The sequence below is a fragment of the Hyperoodon ampullatus genome (assembly GCF_949752795.1).
Source record: "Hyperoodon ampullatus genome assembly, chromosome: 19".
Taxonomy (NCBI): Eukaryota; Metazoa; Chordata; class Mammalia; order Artiodactyla; family Ziphiidae; genus Hyperoodon; species Hyperoodon ampullatus.
The window spans coordinates 7,992,619-8,009,091 of NC_136932.1; positions in this window are offsets into that span (position 1 = coordinate 7,992,619).

Here is a 16,473-nt window from a genome sequence, read left to right on the forward strand (position 1 = left end):
AGTGCCAGGCAAGCCAGCCTGGCTCTGAGCCAAGGTCCGGAGCCCAGGCATCTGGGAACCCGCACCTCAGCTTCCAAAACCTTGGGCCCAGGCGCCCTCTCACCCCTACGTCCAGGCTATCCACACTACCCAGGGTCGGTAGATGATGTGGGCCCACCGAGAAAGGGGGAGGTTTCCTCCAAGCTCCGTCAATATCCGTACAAAGAGATGGAGAGGAGAAAGGTCTGACAAAGGCACTTTGAAGACCAAAAGGTCGTGGGGAGGGGTAGACAGACTGGGTCTTGTGGCCGGGCGGGTCTGCAAGCACCGACTATCAGAGCGCCCCCACCCACCCCCCGCTCCAAGAGCCCAGCCCGAAAACGCTGGGCGCTAGGACCCGGGAGGAGGGGGGTGTGTTGCAAGCCATCAAAAGTAGGCTCTTTGCTTGCACGCCCGCCGGAGACTAGGGGATGAGGTCACTGAATGACTGCGCCCCCACCCCCACCCCGTCCACACTCTCCCCCCCACCCCCACCCCTTAGTTGACCTAACTTTCTGACCCTGGCTCCTCGCTCCTGGCACCGATCCCTTCCCAGATCTCCGGATCCTAGCCTTGGCCCCCGACCCAGACCCGCCCCCTCTACAACCTAGGAAGCGAAGAAGCATTACACCCCCTTCCCAGGACCCCCTCCCAGGAAAGATTAAGGTGTTGGCCTCCCAAGGTGGCGGGGGAGCCAAGGGGACCAACGCAACCTCTGTCTTGCGCCCCCACCCCCGGAAGAGCTAACAGCGCGGTTCTTACGTAATGCCTGGCTCCGAAGTCCCCAGAATCCGCACAGCCCCCAGAGAAGCCGCCCGGACGCCCGGGCCCCTCACAGCTCACCAGCTCTGTGCCTGACGTCACTTAGGAGCCCTCGCCGCGGGGGCGGGGGCCAGCGTCAATGGGCAGCGGGGTTTGGTCTCTCTCTAGGAGCACCCGAGAAAGGGAGGTGGGGGCGGGAGGGTGAGAGGGAGGGGACTGGCCTGAGGGAAGAGGCCAGGGGAGGTGGGACGCAGAGAAAGGGCCCCAAGTGCCGTGCCAGGACGAAGAGGGCCCTCGGGTGGGTTCTGGCTCGGGGGCTGGGGGGCGCCTACCTGCGCCCCTAGAGGCCCCTAGCTCGGGGTTGCTCCAGCGCAGCCCGGCGCTCCGCGTTTATTGCTTGTCAATCGCAACCCCCGGTCTTAAAGCGGCGAGGCCTCCTCTGCGTGAAGGGGCGGAGACCGAGAGAGGAGGGGAGGGGGATATGGATGCCGTGGGACCACCCCGAGGAAAGTAGCCTTTCCGAGCAGCTAGTGGGTAGGCCGGGAGGTGGTGGTCTGGGAGACACTGCACAGCCCAGGACCCACCCTCCTCCCCAACTTGCCTCCTACTCGGGGAAGCAAGGACTGGGACCTGTATCCACTAGTCCCTCGGCGCCCAGCGATCCCTTAAAAGGGCGATGGTGAAAGATTACCCGCCCCCTTCTCTCTGCTTAGACCCGCGTTGCAGTTCCAAGCGTGCCTCACCTTTCCTCATTATCCTGCTTCCCAACTGGATAAGGGAGCAGGAGGAGTTTAGGGAAACCCCCAAAGAGCAAGAGACGCACCCCCGTAGGGCCTCGGGCTCAGGGGCAACTTTTAAGGATTCAGTGGTGGCTACCTGGATCCCAGATCCTCTCGGCGAATTTGCAATCAAAGGGGGGAAACGTCGAGCCTGGACCGGAGAGCTGGTCCACACCTCTGTCTACGGAGTACAGAACGAGGTAACCCTTCCTCAGAGTGCCATCTCAAGAAATAAAGAAAGACTTAAATCCAGTTGCCCGCCTTCGCCCGGCTTCTGGCTCCACCCTAGACCTGCACTTAGTTCTGGCCTTGGAATACAGGAGGCTCAGCCCCAAGACCACCCTTCGCTAAGTGCGCAGAGCATTCGGGGCCAGCCGCAGTACTACTCTGGCCGCGGTATTCCCCAACCCCTCCAGCTGCCCTCTAGAACATACAGGGCTCTTAAGATCAGAAATGAACTGCATCCTGGAAACTTGCTTGGAAATCTCAAAAGTGGGTTTGACTTGGAAATCCATCCTGGAAGAATGGGACTGATTCCCGGGTCCAGGAGACTCAGCTCGCCCCTGAGCTCCGGAGAGCATAGGTTTGTTGAGTATCAGTAAAGGGAAGAGGCACAGAACCAGGCCAAACTCGACTGAAAACCCTGATGTTTTTCGGTGCTCTCTGCCCTTGTTACTGAGGAAGGAGAAGAACGTTGGTTAGCGACCCCAGATGGCAGGGACTGGAATTGAAGGCTTCTGTCTCCAACCAAAGAGCTTGCTGGAGCACGATGCTTCCAGCCCTCTCTTCTGCCTTCAAGCCAGAAGATCCTCCTAATTCAATTCAGGAAGAAGTCCCTTCTTTCCCATTATGAAGGCTACTGTCCACTCTCACCTGTCCACCTCTGGGCAGTGAATCACTTGGCTATTTGCGTTTGGTTGGGAAGTGGAAGGATCTTGAATCTCTCCAAAATATTAATTACTTCTTCTCAGTCACGTGACTATTACCCCGTAGCAACACACAGCAAACTTTCAGTTTCACTCAAGATCACCAGGACAAGGTGGGATCCCAGATTTTGGCCCTCTAGGAAGGTGGAGCCCAATTCGTTACCCTTACAAGCTGCCTCCCCCCCTTAGTCAGTCAACAAGCATCTCTCTTATAAGGGCCTTATAGAATGCCAGCTCCTCACATCTGTTCAGGATCGTACAATTGATATATTGTTCGATTCTCACAACAGCCCCATGAGGTTACAGAGAAGGGAGAAGCATTTCCTGATACAGAGTAGGATGCACTTTTTCTGTTCCAGATAGGGTGCCAGCTTCAGTGATAGTGAGTCAGAAACCAGCTTCAGCGCCAGCATCAGTGATTCCTGAAGGTGGAGGTCGGGGAGAGGTGGTGTCAGACACAAAAATCACTGTCTGGCGGTATAACTGAATGTCATAAGAGGTGCAGTAAGTGTTCTAAGCAGGGCCCCAAAGGAATGAGGGTGCTACTAGTGGGAAATAGAGTTGCTGGGGCGGGAAGCAGGTTTGAGGGATCCACCATGCATCCCATGGCAGTTAGGGGCTTCCCTCTGGCGGCGGGATTGGGGAGTGGGGGGAGTAAAGGGAAGTGGGGGAGTTGGGCGGGGGGGTGTGGGGGGAGTGAGGGGAATGAGTCCTCTCCCTCTGGGGTCTGTATTTAGCTCTGTCTTCCTCCCTGCCCCCGCCCCAGAGATCACAATGGTGCAGGCATTGTCTCTGTTTCCCCTAAAATCAAGGTTTTCCTCTGGTGGATATTCATTCCAAGGCTTTGGGATTCAAGGCACAGAAAGAAAGAAAACTCGGAGTGGGTGTTCTGAAGGGTGTTGTATTGAGTGATGTTGCACTTCCGGTGATGACCAGCAGGGGCCGCCAACAGCTATCCCCAGCCTCTGTTTCTACACCCACCCACTCCGATCTCTTTCCCCGACCCCTGCAACTCGCCAGTCTTGTTCTGGAAGCCTTTTCTATTGGCTGTAGCTCTCAGTAAAAAAATAAATAAATAAAGTTTGGAACCGTCACTGTATGTATATTTATGTTTATATATTATATTTATGCGATTGAACTAATATGTATATTAAAAATCATTCACGCACCAAAAAATTTTCATGATTATTTTTTAAACTATGAATAGAAGTTCCAATATTTTCTTACCACACCCTAAAGGATCATCTGATGCCCCCCTAGGTGCATTCCCCACTTTGGAAACCAAATTTCTAAAGAAAAAGCTGTGCCCCTACCCTCTCTTCAATCCCAGCCTCAACAGGGCATCTAGACAGGTAGCTTTGCCTCCTCTCCAGGACCAAACCAAACCCTCCCTGGAGGACCAAGTGTCCTGGCCACTTGCTCCCGTCGCAACCTCAAGACAGCCTGAAAAGTCCTCCACCATCACCACCACCACCACCAGACACACACCAGCCTGCCCTGCACCCGCGTTGGGCTGCTGGTCTGGAGGTGCAACACCTCCCCCGAAAGCAGCCTCCTGGCCCTCCTCCCCACTCCCCGCCCCTGGCCCAACGCTCGCACTTTGCTCTGCCTCCTTGCTTTACTCTGCCACAACCCCATGGGGTGGGATGTTCTGGAACTAGACAGTTCTGTGCTGACATCCTGGCTCCGCCACGTGGTGTATGTGTCCTAGGCCAGTTACATAACATCTCTGAGCCTCAATTTCCTCATCTGCACAATAGGGATAACAGCCTCCACCTTGGGAGAGGACATAGAGTGGCTGCCACAGTGCCGGGCACACAGAAAGTGCCCCATAAATGTGGTTCCTTCCTGGGAGTAGGTCTGAGTAGGCTCTCACTAGGTGCCAGCTGGGCAGTGGGTGGTTAGTCTCTGTCTCTGGCTGTCTGATGTACCCATAACTGGCCTCAGGTCCTCCTGGGGAAGGTGGTGGTCCACCCCAGGGCTTCTGAAGCCCCAGGTATCTGGTACAGAAAGCATGTCCTCTTCCTGCTGCCCACACACCCATTAGTGGCATCTTGCCCAGCCCTATCTGTGCCACCCACCTCTCTTATCCTCTTCCTCCAGTGCCCAACCAAGGTGCCAAGGGCTTTGCTGTGGGCACCATGTAAGGGGCCCAGGAATAAGTAGCTCATCACTAGAGTGGGAACGAGCTCGCAAAAGGCAGTGCAGACCCTGGGAGTGGGAGGAAGTCCTGCTAGCCAACCCAAAAACCCAGTGTCCATTGCTGGAGACTCCCACAAGCCGACAGCGCCTTGGCCCTATAGACCCTGGACAGGGCAGGAATGGGGGAGGGTCAAAGATGAAGGAGTGAAAGGAGGCTGGGGTTAGGAGAAATGCAGGAGATCTTTTCTTTCCCCTGAGTCTAGAGCATCTGCTTAGTCACACATCACCCCACTGGTTAGATTTGCATTCTTCGATTTTCAGAGAGCTTGCTCATAGTTTAAATTTTTATCCTACAATTGTGGGCTGATGCTCTGAGCTCTAAACATCATCCCCACCAGAGCCACCATTTGTAAGCACACTGCCAGGCACAGTTCCAGTCTCTTCACATGTATTAATTTCTTTGATCCTCATAATTACATTTTGAGGTGGGGAATACTATCACCTCATTTTACAGATGAAGAAACTGAGTGCAGAGAGGTTAAGCAATTGACCCAAAGGCATTACACTAAGTGGTAGAGTTGGGATTTGACCCCAGGTCATCTGGCCTCAGGCTCTGCTAGACATGCTGCACCTCACTTCATAGCTACTATTATTAGCTTCATTTTATAAATGAAGAAACTGAAAGCCAGAGAAGTTCAATGACTTGCCCAGGATCTCCCAACAAGCTAGCGGCAGAGCCAGGCTTAGTAGGTTTGGTTAGTAAAGAGATTTGCTTAGTTTTCCATCAATTATTCTTCAACTTACAAAAATATGATAACTCACAAAAACAGCTGAACTTAAATAACATTTAAATTTGACTTAGATTAAGATTATGCATAGAATCATCAGCCTTAAAAGAAATAAACACCTAGAAACAATTTGTAAACTTTCTTGCTAATCCTTAGCTGTTATCCATCCAGCTTAATCTTGAATTTATCTAGACTTGATTAAAATACTTATACTAATGCGCCCTAAATCTTTTATTCACTTGGCATCAGATACTGGATTGAGAACAGCTTAGCAGCTCTCAAGAGCACCTGACGGGGATGCCACAATGCAAGAGCCTTCTGGCTTTCGGAGACCGCTTTCCTCCTCCCACACAGAAAACTCAGCCTCTTGGCCTTGGTTTCCTCATCTGTAAAATGGGAGGTTGGGGCACAGGGACTAGTTAACTAAATTCCATCAATCTGTGTATCTCAGGGGACCACTTTCCACTCTGCTCATAAAGGAGATAAAAACCTTCTTGCCGGGCTTCCTTGGTGGCGCAGTGGTTGAGAGTCCGCCTGCCGATGCAGGGGAAGCGGGTTCGTGCCCCGGTCTGGGAAGATCCCACATGCCGCGGAGCGGCTGGGCCCGTGAGCCATGGCCGCTGAGCCTGCGCGTCCGGAGCCTGTGCTCCGCAATGGGAGAGGCCACAACAGTGAGAGGCCCGCGTACCACAAAAAAAAAAAAAAAAAAAAAAAAAAAACCTTCTTGCCAACAGGGATTTCCAAGAGGTAACCTCTTGATAGATCTTTCTTGAAATGTTCATTATTCCACTAAATAAATACCTATTTCCACACCCGTGAATTTCTCTGAAGACGGTGAATGTATCTGATTAACCGCTGTAACTCCAGCACCTAGTGCAGCACTTGCCATCAAGTGGGTACTGGTTAACACGGGTGCAGGCTCTGGGTGCGGGGCCACGCAAAAGAAATTTGAAAAGCTCCCCAGGGGATTCCAACGTACAGCCAAGGCTGGCAATAGGTGCATGTAAGGGATCGTCAGCAGGAGATGTGGCCTGAGGCCCTTGGTCATTAGACTGGGGCTGGGACGTGGATAGGTGAAGACTGCCGGGCAGCTGGATGCAGAGACGACCCCCAAGGCCTCTTGCCTCAGAAGGCAGCTATGGACTCAGGGCAGCAGGAAGAGCTGAGGGAACCCAGAGGAGAACAGATGGGTGTGCCCCCAGACCCAAGGGAAGAGAAGAGGCCGCCAAGAACTGATGGCCCCATCTGTGCTCTCTAGTGCCCACCCTGCGAAGGGGGCTTCCATTTGGTGTCTGAGGCCGCGGAGGCCCAGAGAGGTCCATGACTGGCCCCTGGCCACGCCCAGCTGGGGGCTCCAGGGTCTCTGGTCCTCGCTGTCCCTGGCACAGCATCTGAGAGCAGGTGCAGAGCTGATGCCCTCAAGAGGAGTCAGCTCCGTCCCCTCACTCAGGGGAGAGACGATCCTCTCCTTACAAAGGGACATGCAAAAACAGCTGATCAACATCCGCATGATGAAAGATGTTTCTTTTTATGAATTTTAAGTATATATATGTATATAATGTTTCAACAGACATTTTTTTCTTTCTTTTCTTTAATCGAGGTACAGTTGATTTACAATGTTCTGTTAGTTTCTGGCGTACAGCAAAGTGATTCAGTTATATATATATTCTTTTCCATTATAGGTTATTACAAGATATTGAACATAGTTCCCTATAGAGTAGGTCCTTGTCATTTATTCATCAGACACTTCTATTAAGTCAACGCCAAATTCCTTCCCGCTTCTCCTGGGTCTGATGTGAGGCTAACATGCCTCTTAGAGGCACCCCGCTTTGGAGGGGGGAGCTGGGAAAGGGACACACTAGGCATTTGTTAGTTTGTGATACCACGATAAGGGAGCTGTCCTCCTTCTCCTCCTGGGTCTGGGGATCACAGGACAGGAGGGAGTTCCCTGCCAGCAAAACTTCAGTCAAGCTGTGACAAAGCGAGAGAGAGGTATGGACATATACACACTACCAAACGTAAGCTAGATAGCTAGTGGGAAGCAGCCGCAGAGCACAGGGAGATCAGCTCGGTGCTTTGTGACCGCCTGGAGGGGTGGGATAGGGAGGGTGGGAGGCAGGGAGACGCAAGAGGGAAGGGATATGGGAACAGATGTATATGTATAACTGATTCACTTTGTTATAAAGCAGAAACTAATACACCATTGTGAAGCAATTATACTCCAATAAAGTTGTACAAAAAAAACAAAAAAAAAAACTTCAGTCAAAACACCTCCTTCTCGTCCCCCTCTCCTTGCATGGGCCTCAGGAGTCTCTCACGATCGATTGCATATCGCCACTGCTCCGCTGATGACGCAGCATTATCTTGAGATAATTGTTCAAGTTTCTTCCTTGTTGAATGGTACAAAATATCTCTGAAATTAACAGGAAGATATTTTTACATAACTGGAATAACTTGTTGCTTTAATTAAATATTACCTCACCTCATTTTATTTTAACTAGGAGTTTAAAAGTATTATTGAAAGAGTCTTTGAAATGCTTGTAACTAAGAACCAACAGAAAAAATTAAATTTAGAATACGAATGATCTCTTTAATTTCACCTTTTTGTTTCTTGTTTGCTCTAAAACATTATTGAACTTTGTGTAAATATTTTGATTTAAGGTATCTTGGATCTTGTTACTCTGTCATCTAAGACTCTATTTCAATACAGGAGGAAAAAAAGATTTAGCAATTTCTTTTTATCTTGCTAACATGTAAAGTTTGCCATCCAGTCATTTGAGTGTGATCCCTAGGTCCTTGGCAATATGTATTTGCATTCACGCTATTTCTGTTTTACTGCAGTTTTGAAAAGCATATAACGTGCCACCAATCGTCATGTAATTTTTAGATGATGTAACTATAGCTATCAAAATTGATATTAAATAATGCCTAGTACTGTGATATGTAAACTTCATGATATCTTCATTTTCACATTAAACATGAAAAAATCAACTTCAGAAAAACAATTTTTTTTTTTTTTTAATTCCCACCAACAGTGTATGAGGATTCCCTTTTCTCCACACCCTCTCCAGCACTCACCGTCTGCAGCTTCCTCAACGATGGCCATTCCGACCGGTGCAAGATGACATCACACTGTAGTTTTGATTCGCACCTCTCTAACGATTAATGATGCTGAGCATTCCCCCATGTGCTTATTGACAATCTGCATATCCTCCTTGGAGAAATGTCTATCTAGGTCCTCTGCCCATTGCTGGATTGGGTTGTTTGTTTCCTTGACATTGAGCTGCATGAGCTGCCTGTAAATTCTGGAGATCAACCTCTTGTCATTTGCTTCATCTGCAAATATTTTCTCCCACTCTGAGGTTTGTCTTTTCATCTTGTCCATGGTTTCCTTTGCTGTGCAAAACCTTCTACGTTTCATTAGGTCCCATTTGTTTATTTTTGTTTTTATTTCCATTTCTCCAGGAGGTGGGTCAAAAAGGATCTTGCTGTGATTTATGCCATAGAGTGTTCTGCCTATGTTTTCCTCCAAGAGTTTGACAGTGTCTGGCCTTACATTTAGGTCTTTAATCCATTCTGAGTTCACCTTTGTGTATGGTGTTAGGGAGTGTTCCAATTTCATTCTTCTACATGTAGCTGTCCAGTTTTCCCAGCACCACCCATTGAAGAGGCCGTCTTTTCTCCATTGTACATTCTTGCCTCCTTTATCAAAGATTAGGTGACCATATGTGTGTGGATTTATCTCTGGGCTCTCCATCCTGTTCCATTGATCTATACCTCTGTTTCTGTGCCAGTACCATACTGTCTTGAACACTGTAGCTTTGCAGTATAGTCTGAAGTCCAGGAGCCCGACTCCTCCAGCTCCATTTCTCTTTCTCAAGATTGCTCTGGCCATTTGGGGTACCCTGTGTTTCCATACAAATTGTGAAATTTTTTGTTCTAGTTCTGTGAAAAATGCCAGTGGTAGTTTGATGCTGCTCTCTGATCTGATCTCCATTGACTAGTTTTGCCTATTTTATTTTAGTTTTGCCATTCATATAAATGGCATCAAACAGTGTGTTCTTTTTGTGTCTGACTTCTTTCACTCAGCATCACCTTTTTGACATTTCTCCGTATTGTTAGGCATCTCTGCCATTTGTTCCCTTTTCTTGCTGAGTGGTACTCTTCCTTTGTGAGATGTATCACAGTTTGTTTATCTTTCCCATTCTGGTCATTTGCATTTCAATCCACTTTTTTCAGCCACATTTCCTGCTGTTCCTGCCTCCTTGTACCTGTCCAACCCTCTACCTGTTTGACTCCAGTGGACTCCTGGATAGTCTTGCACCCTCACATCCCCCCCGCCACACACACACCTTGCCTTTGCTTGTGCTGTTCCTTCTGTCTGGAATGAGCTGTTTTCTGCTCCTCTGCCCAGCAAAATCCCCCCTGGGGCCCAATTCTGGCAATTCCTCTTCTGTGAGGCCTCTCTGGTCCCATCGCTGCCCTGCCCTGGACTCCTGGGGCTCTTGTTCTGCTCAAGCGGCTGTGATGGCATTTATGGGGTCTTCTGGCAGGTGATGCCGACGTCTGGCTCTTGTGCTAGACTGAACTCCAGCAGAGGGAACAGTGCCTGACTCACTCCCTGTCCCATGGACACTGCCCAATGCCTGGAGGAGAACAGACGCCTGGCGTTAGTTGAGTGAACACATGTTAACTATCTTGCCTGAGTAACAGAATATGAAGAATCAGGATGTGAATTTCACTTCCTTGCACATTCCCAGGGGCATGAGGGAGGGCAGGCCAGGCCACGTCCCAGATGGAGCCAAAGCATCTGGGGAGGGATCAGAGAGTCTGAGAGAGAAATGGTGGGAGTCAATTCTTGAGCCTGGTTCTTCCTGTCTGAGCTTGGTTGGAGCATCCAATACCCTTTCCTCCAAGCCTGAGACTCTTTCCAAAGGAGACAGGCCTGGCTCTCTCCTCACAGCCCATGGATCTGAGAGCCTCAGACTCAAATCTTTCGCCCCAAGGAATCTCTTTGATGATGTGGGTATTTGGGCTAACCCATGGGAGGCTGGAGGGGCTGATCCCATGCCTGGGACGCAGTAGGTCAATCTTCCTGATGTCCCTCCCACCCTCTTTGTCTTGCCCTCACTCTTAGGCCACAGGCCTCAACTCAATCCGGCTAAGCCTTTTGGCTGAGTCCCAAAGCAGAGTGGAGGTACAGATGCTCTAAGAACAGCTCTTGTTTTTGCAAAGGGGAGTGGTCTGGAAAATTCCAGACTGGGAGTCCTCAGGGCCCTGCTTCAGTTCCAGGGGTCACTTGGCATATTTATTACACAATATTTATTGAGCACCTGTCCTCCTGGAGGGGTTTCAGGCACTGGGACACACCAGTGAACACAGCAAAATCCCCTTTCTAGGAGTTTCAATTCCACTCACACTGTTTTTTGGGGGGTTAAAGTTTTATTGAGATATAATTCATATACCATAAAATTCACCCATTTACTCTGTACAATTCAGTAGTTTCTGGTACATTCACAGAGCTGTGCAATTGCCAACCACGATCGATTTTAGAGTATTTTTATCACCCCCCCAAAAGAAACTTCATGCCCTTTAGCAGTCACCTCCCATTCCCCCCACCCCGGCCCTAGACAACCAGCAATCGACTTTGCAAGGTTAAGTTCTTTACTACATAATTCCGTTATAGCTGAATAACATTCCATTTCATGGCTGTACCACATTTTGTTTATCCATCTATCAGTTGATACATACTTGGTTTGTTTCCACTCTTTGGTTATAATGGATAATACTGTTATGTGTGGACATAGTTTTTCATTTCTTTTGAGTCCACACCTAGGAATGGAATTGCTGGTTCATATGGTAATTCTATGTTTAGCGTTTTGAGGAACGGCCAGACTGTTTCCCACAGGGGCTGCACCATCTGTTCTATGCACTCTTATTGAGGGAGGCCTCCCCTGGGCCAGACCAGAGTGAGAATTAGAATTAGTAAGCTGACTGTTATTTTTCCTGTAAGGCAAAATACCAGTAATTTCCAGACCAGCATTTCTTTTCCCAGCCTCAATTTAAGATGATATTATTTGCATTCTTGTCATTTTAATATTTAGTCTACTAATGAGGGCTCAATATATAACCTACTTAATTTCTTAACACGATAGCTACATTTTCTCCTAAGTCACCACAGACAACTGTTTCCTTCAGAACCTTCCATCCTGGGCCACATTCTCAGCCTGAGGGGATGCCCAGTTCTGGCCAGATGAGCTGGAAAGCAGCAGCAGGGAACTTGCTGGGGTGATGAAAATGCTTTGTATCTTGACTGTGGGGTTGATTACGTATTTGTCAAAACTCATCCAATTGTACACTTAAAATGGGCGGAGTTTTGTGTTTAAATTTTTCTATAAAGTTGTTTTTAAAGTTATTTTTTTTAAGTAGGCTGAGGTCAAATTGTGAAGGACTTTAGATATCATGCTAAGAAGATTGGGCTTTATCCAGGAAGTAATGGGAGGCTTATTAATCAAAGGTTTTTCAGTTTGCTTTGGTTTAGTAGCAAGTAAAAGTCCAACTCAGGACAGCTTAAGCAAAAGAGAGAATTTCTCTGAAGGGTCCAGGGGCAACTCACAGAATTCAAGGCAGATTTGGGGCTGAAAGCCTAAGGAGCCTTCTCTCAGCTTTGCCTCCCAATAACCCTGTGACCTAGCTGTAATGTACCCGCCATAGCTGAGGACATCGTGCTCAGAGAAGTAAAGTGACTTATCCAGGGATGCACAGCCAGCAGGCAGCATGGTAAGCTTGGAGCCCAGGTCAGTCTGATGCTGATGCCTGTGTCTTGACCCGAGCGGCAGAGAAGAGTTCACTCGAAAAGGCCCCTGGGAGAAACAGAGCCAAGCAGATGGAAGGAGACTGGGGGCGGGGGTGGTGTGCAGAGCATGGCCAGCAGTCTTGCTTGAGTTAGGAGCAGTTGATGGACCAAGGGACTAGGAGGTGATGGAGGGGGACTCAGGACTGCAGATGGCCCGAGGCCTGGAGGACAGAGAGGCATGTAACTGGCTGGGGGTAGCTTTCCAAGAAGATGGGCCTGTTTCTCCAGATCCAATAGGGTAGGTCTCAGAACTTCTCTGAGCCTGCTTCCTCAGATGAAAAGGAGTTAACAGTGCCTGCATCGGTCATCAATATTACAGATGCTGCAACAGAATGCTTCTCCTGGTACCCAGCACTGAGCAACAGCAATGATGATCAGTTATCAGTATATAACTCTATATTCATAGAGCTACTCTTATTGATAATAATATTGAGTCCTTTATCCCTCCTCCTGCAACCTGCTCACCCTATCGAGCTTTTTCTCTTATTCTGGGCCGGGAAGGAGGGGTGCCGAGCACCATCTCTCAGAACTTGATGGTTCCTGGAATGGACTGAGCCCGGAAGAGCGAGGGACTGAGGGCCCTTGGTGCCGGAGGAGGAGCCCAGGGGTTTGTAAGGGCAGCCTGGGTTCTCACAGCCAAAGCTGCAAGAGGACACATATTTGAGCTCTTTCGGGGATGGGGGCATCAGCGCTGGGCTTGTGCCTAAGTAGGATAAATAATAGCCTATTTGTTGGGATTTGAGGTACACTGGCCCCTAGATCTCTCCTCCCACCTTGTCCTATGGAATTTTATCATAGGAATCTCATTGCTTTTTCTGGAGATTCTCGGCTCCATGGAAATGTAGTCCTGGTCTCACTTGGCTACTGAGCCATCCTATAAACTTCTGTGACATTGACATTGAGTTTCTCACCCCTTCCCCTGAGGGAGAAGTGTGAATGCGGGTGGGGGGTGGGGAAAGAGCGCATCTGGGAGTTGAGGGGCTCACACACGCTAATCACTTATTTGTGCCGGGAGCTGTCCAAGGGCTTCAGCTACATCATCCGACTCAATCCTCACAACAGCTCTGTGCTCTAGGTGTAACCAGCTCCATTGCACAGACAAGGCTGCAGAGACTCGGGGGAGATAATGTCCCTTAATCAACGTCACAGAGCCAGGAAGTAGTGACGTCAGGATTCCCACCCAGAAGCCCCTGATCTTCCTACTGTGCCCCTTCGGGGAGTGGGATGGGCATGAAAAAGCATCAGCCTACATTTCACAACCTTACCCCAGAAAAGCAGTAATGTTGAGCAGTTACAGGGGCCCTGACAGGCCACACAGCCAAAACTCTGTGACCTGAGGCAGCCCAAGGCCTGAGTTCATCCCTCAAGCAGGCAGCCAACACCCACCACCCTTCAGAAGGCTCTGCAGGTCATCCATCAGGGGCTCCAGAGTGGCAGGGCAGGCCGGGAAAATACCCAGGACAAGCAGTGAGGTCTGAGGTCCTGAAGGCAGAAACCTCACCTTCACCCCCCCCACCCTCCCCACGCCAGAGGCCTAGAAGCCAGGAGCAGGGGTTCTGAGGCCTCACAACAGCCCTGCAGGGAAAGGAAGCCCCCCTGGAGCCAGTTGGATGGGAAGGAACGCCTGGTCTCTCAACATAGCTCCCCTCCCAACCCTGAAAATAGCCTCTGGGAAAAGCACAGCTCCCTCTCAACCCCAGAGACAGTTCCTCCCTAGGATCTGTAGGCTTGGAGCAAAAAGTTACCCGAGGGCTTCCCTGGTGGCGCAGTGGTTGAGAGTCCGCCTGCCGATGCAGGGGATACGGGTTCGTGCCCCGGTCCAGGAAGATCCCACATGCCGTGGGGTGGCTGAGCCTGTGAGCCATGGCCGCTGAGCCTGCACGTCCGGAGCCTGTGCTCCGCAACGGGAGAGGCCACAACAGTGAGAGGCCCGCGTACCGCAAAAAAAAAAAAAAAAGTTACCTGACTCCTCAGTGCCTCTGCCTCTGCCCCCCACGCCTCTGGGCCTCTGGCAGGGACTGTGCCCTGGTCAGGACAGCTGGCAGCCCATGTGCTTCCACCCCCACCCTCTCCCTGTTCCCAACTCCCAGGTTATGACACAGGGGCAGGAGAAGGAGGAGGTGGAGGCTTAGAGGGGAAGGGGGCATGGATGCCGAGGAATATAAAGGGGCTGGGAGGTCCTGACCAGACCCTTTTGCCATGCCCTCTGCACCTGCCCAGCACCATCGTAATGTCTGGTGGTCCCTGTCAGCTGTGCTCTCCAGGAGCTTGTGACGGAGGCTGGCACCAAGCGCCCCTCCTCAGGCCATTAAGGTCATGAATGAGGCCAGGGCAGCCCCCTCTGCCAGTCTGATGGCCAGGACAGCTGCCAGCATTTCCTGTCCCTGCTTTGGGTGGTGGGGAGGAGAGGCGTTCTTGGTCAAGAGAGGGTTGAGGGTCTCAGGGGCTCCGGTGGTATGTAGCATGTGTATGGGCATCAAAGTATGTGAGTCACTGGGTGTGCCTGTAGGTTGCCAGCACGAAATTCTCTGTGCACGGCTGGGTGTGCGTGGGGATCCTTGGGCTAGCATTCCTGTATGCAACTGTGTTAGTCTTTCATTTAACACGCAGTATTGAGCAACTACTAAATGTCAGGCACCGTTCTAGGTGCTTGTGATACATCAGTGAACAAAACGGGCAAAGAGCCCAGCTGTCATGGTGCTTACATTGGTGGAGCGGTGGAGGGGTTACTGCTGGGGATGAAAACAAGAAAAAATAAGCATAAAATACAGTAAGTTAGAAGGTGCGGTGAGGGGGCCGGGGGAGTAGAACAAGATGAAGGGATGAGTTGCAGTGTTAAACAGGGGCGTCAGAGTAGGGTCCATCTAGAAGGCGAATTTTGAGCTGACTCCTGAAGGCGAGGCGAGGAAGTTGGTCGTACGGACATCTGGAAGAAGTCTTCCAGGCAGAGCGAACGGCATGTCTGGCATTGTTGAGGAACAGCCAAGAGGCAGAAGAGGCCAGACTGGGGTGAGGAAGGAGTCACGGAAGTCAGTGAGATTAAGGAGCTGACCAATGGCTCTACGGCGTCCTGGTGTGTTCATCTCAGGGTGTGCCTCCCAGTCCACCGCCAGGGTCCCCGTTTACCTGGCGCTTTGTGCTCATCACTGTGCATGGCCAGGTGTGCACCATGCGGCCTGGGCACCTGGAAGTCCCTTATGGCAGTAGTGTACCTGTCTATGTCCCAGAGTCTGAGGGTCCCTGGGTGTGAGCGCCCGGGCGCCCCAGCTTGCCCACCCCGCCACGCGTCGGAGGGCTGGGAGTCACGTGACAGCCCCGCCTCTCTCTGCCCCGCCCGCTCCAGACGTCGGCTCTGCGCTGCGCGTGCGCATTCGCCCTGCTGTGCCTGCTCTGCTGCTGCTGAGGCCTGACGGGGCCGTGGGGGAGGAAGTGCAAGTGCCGCAGCGTCTCAGGCCCAGGGCTTACCGTTGGCTGCCCAACTTCGGCCAGTTCAACGAGTACATAGAGAAGCTCTTCAACAGCAGGTGGGCAGGGAGGAATGGGGGGGGGGAGGGGAGGAAACAGACACCACCTGCCCCCGCTACCCAACCCTACCCCACCCCACTCCCTGCGCATCGCAGCCCGGAACCGGGCTCGCAGAGCAGCCGCGTGGCCTCTGCAAAGACGCGTTCCCCAGCATGAAGTCCAAGAACGCCAAGAACTCTAATGACGCGAACAACCCCAAGAATACTCCACCAGCGAACGCCACGAAACCCCTATCAGCGAACGCCACGAAACTCCCCCCGATAGAACACCACGAACCCGCCACCCCGGGACGCCGCGAAACCCCGACCAGCAGCCTCCTCCCGGGGCCCCAGGTAGGAGAGCCTGGGCTCGGCTGGCACCAGTCAGGGTCCTCGGAACTGGGGGTAGGTTGGGCGGGAGCGAAAGGAAGCCCTGAGGGCTGTGGGGAATCCAGGGCCCCGGGGACTTCCTTCTCCAGGCTGGGCTTTGACTTCCAGAAGCCCAACTCAAGTCTCCCTGCCCACCGACCCTCTTTATATTCTGAGAGGGGCCCAACTCCTGTCCAGCCCGGCCCCGGTGAGAACAATAAAGCGAAACGGGATCTCTGTTGCTTCCTTGACTTCTGTGGGCCCTGGGCAAGAAGGGACCTGTCCTTGGAGGGGAGAGAGGGGTTCCTGGAGCTGCTACAGTAGAAGGAA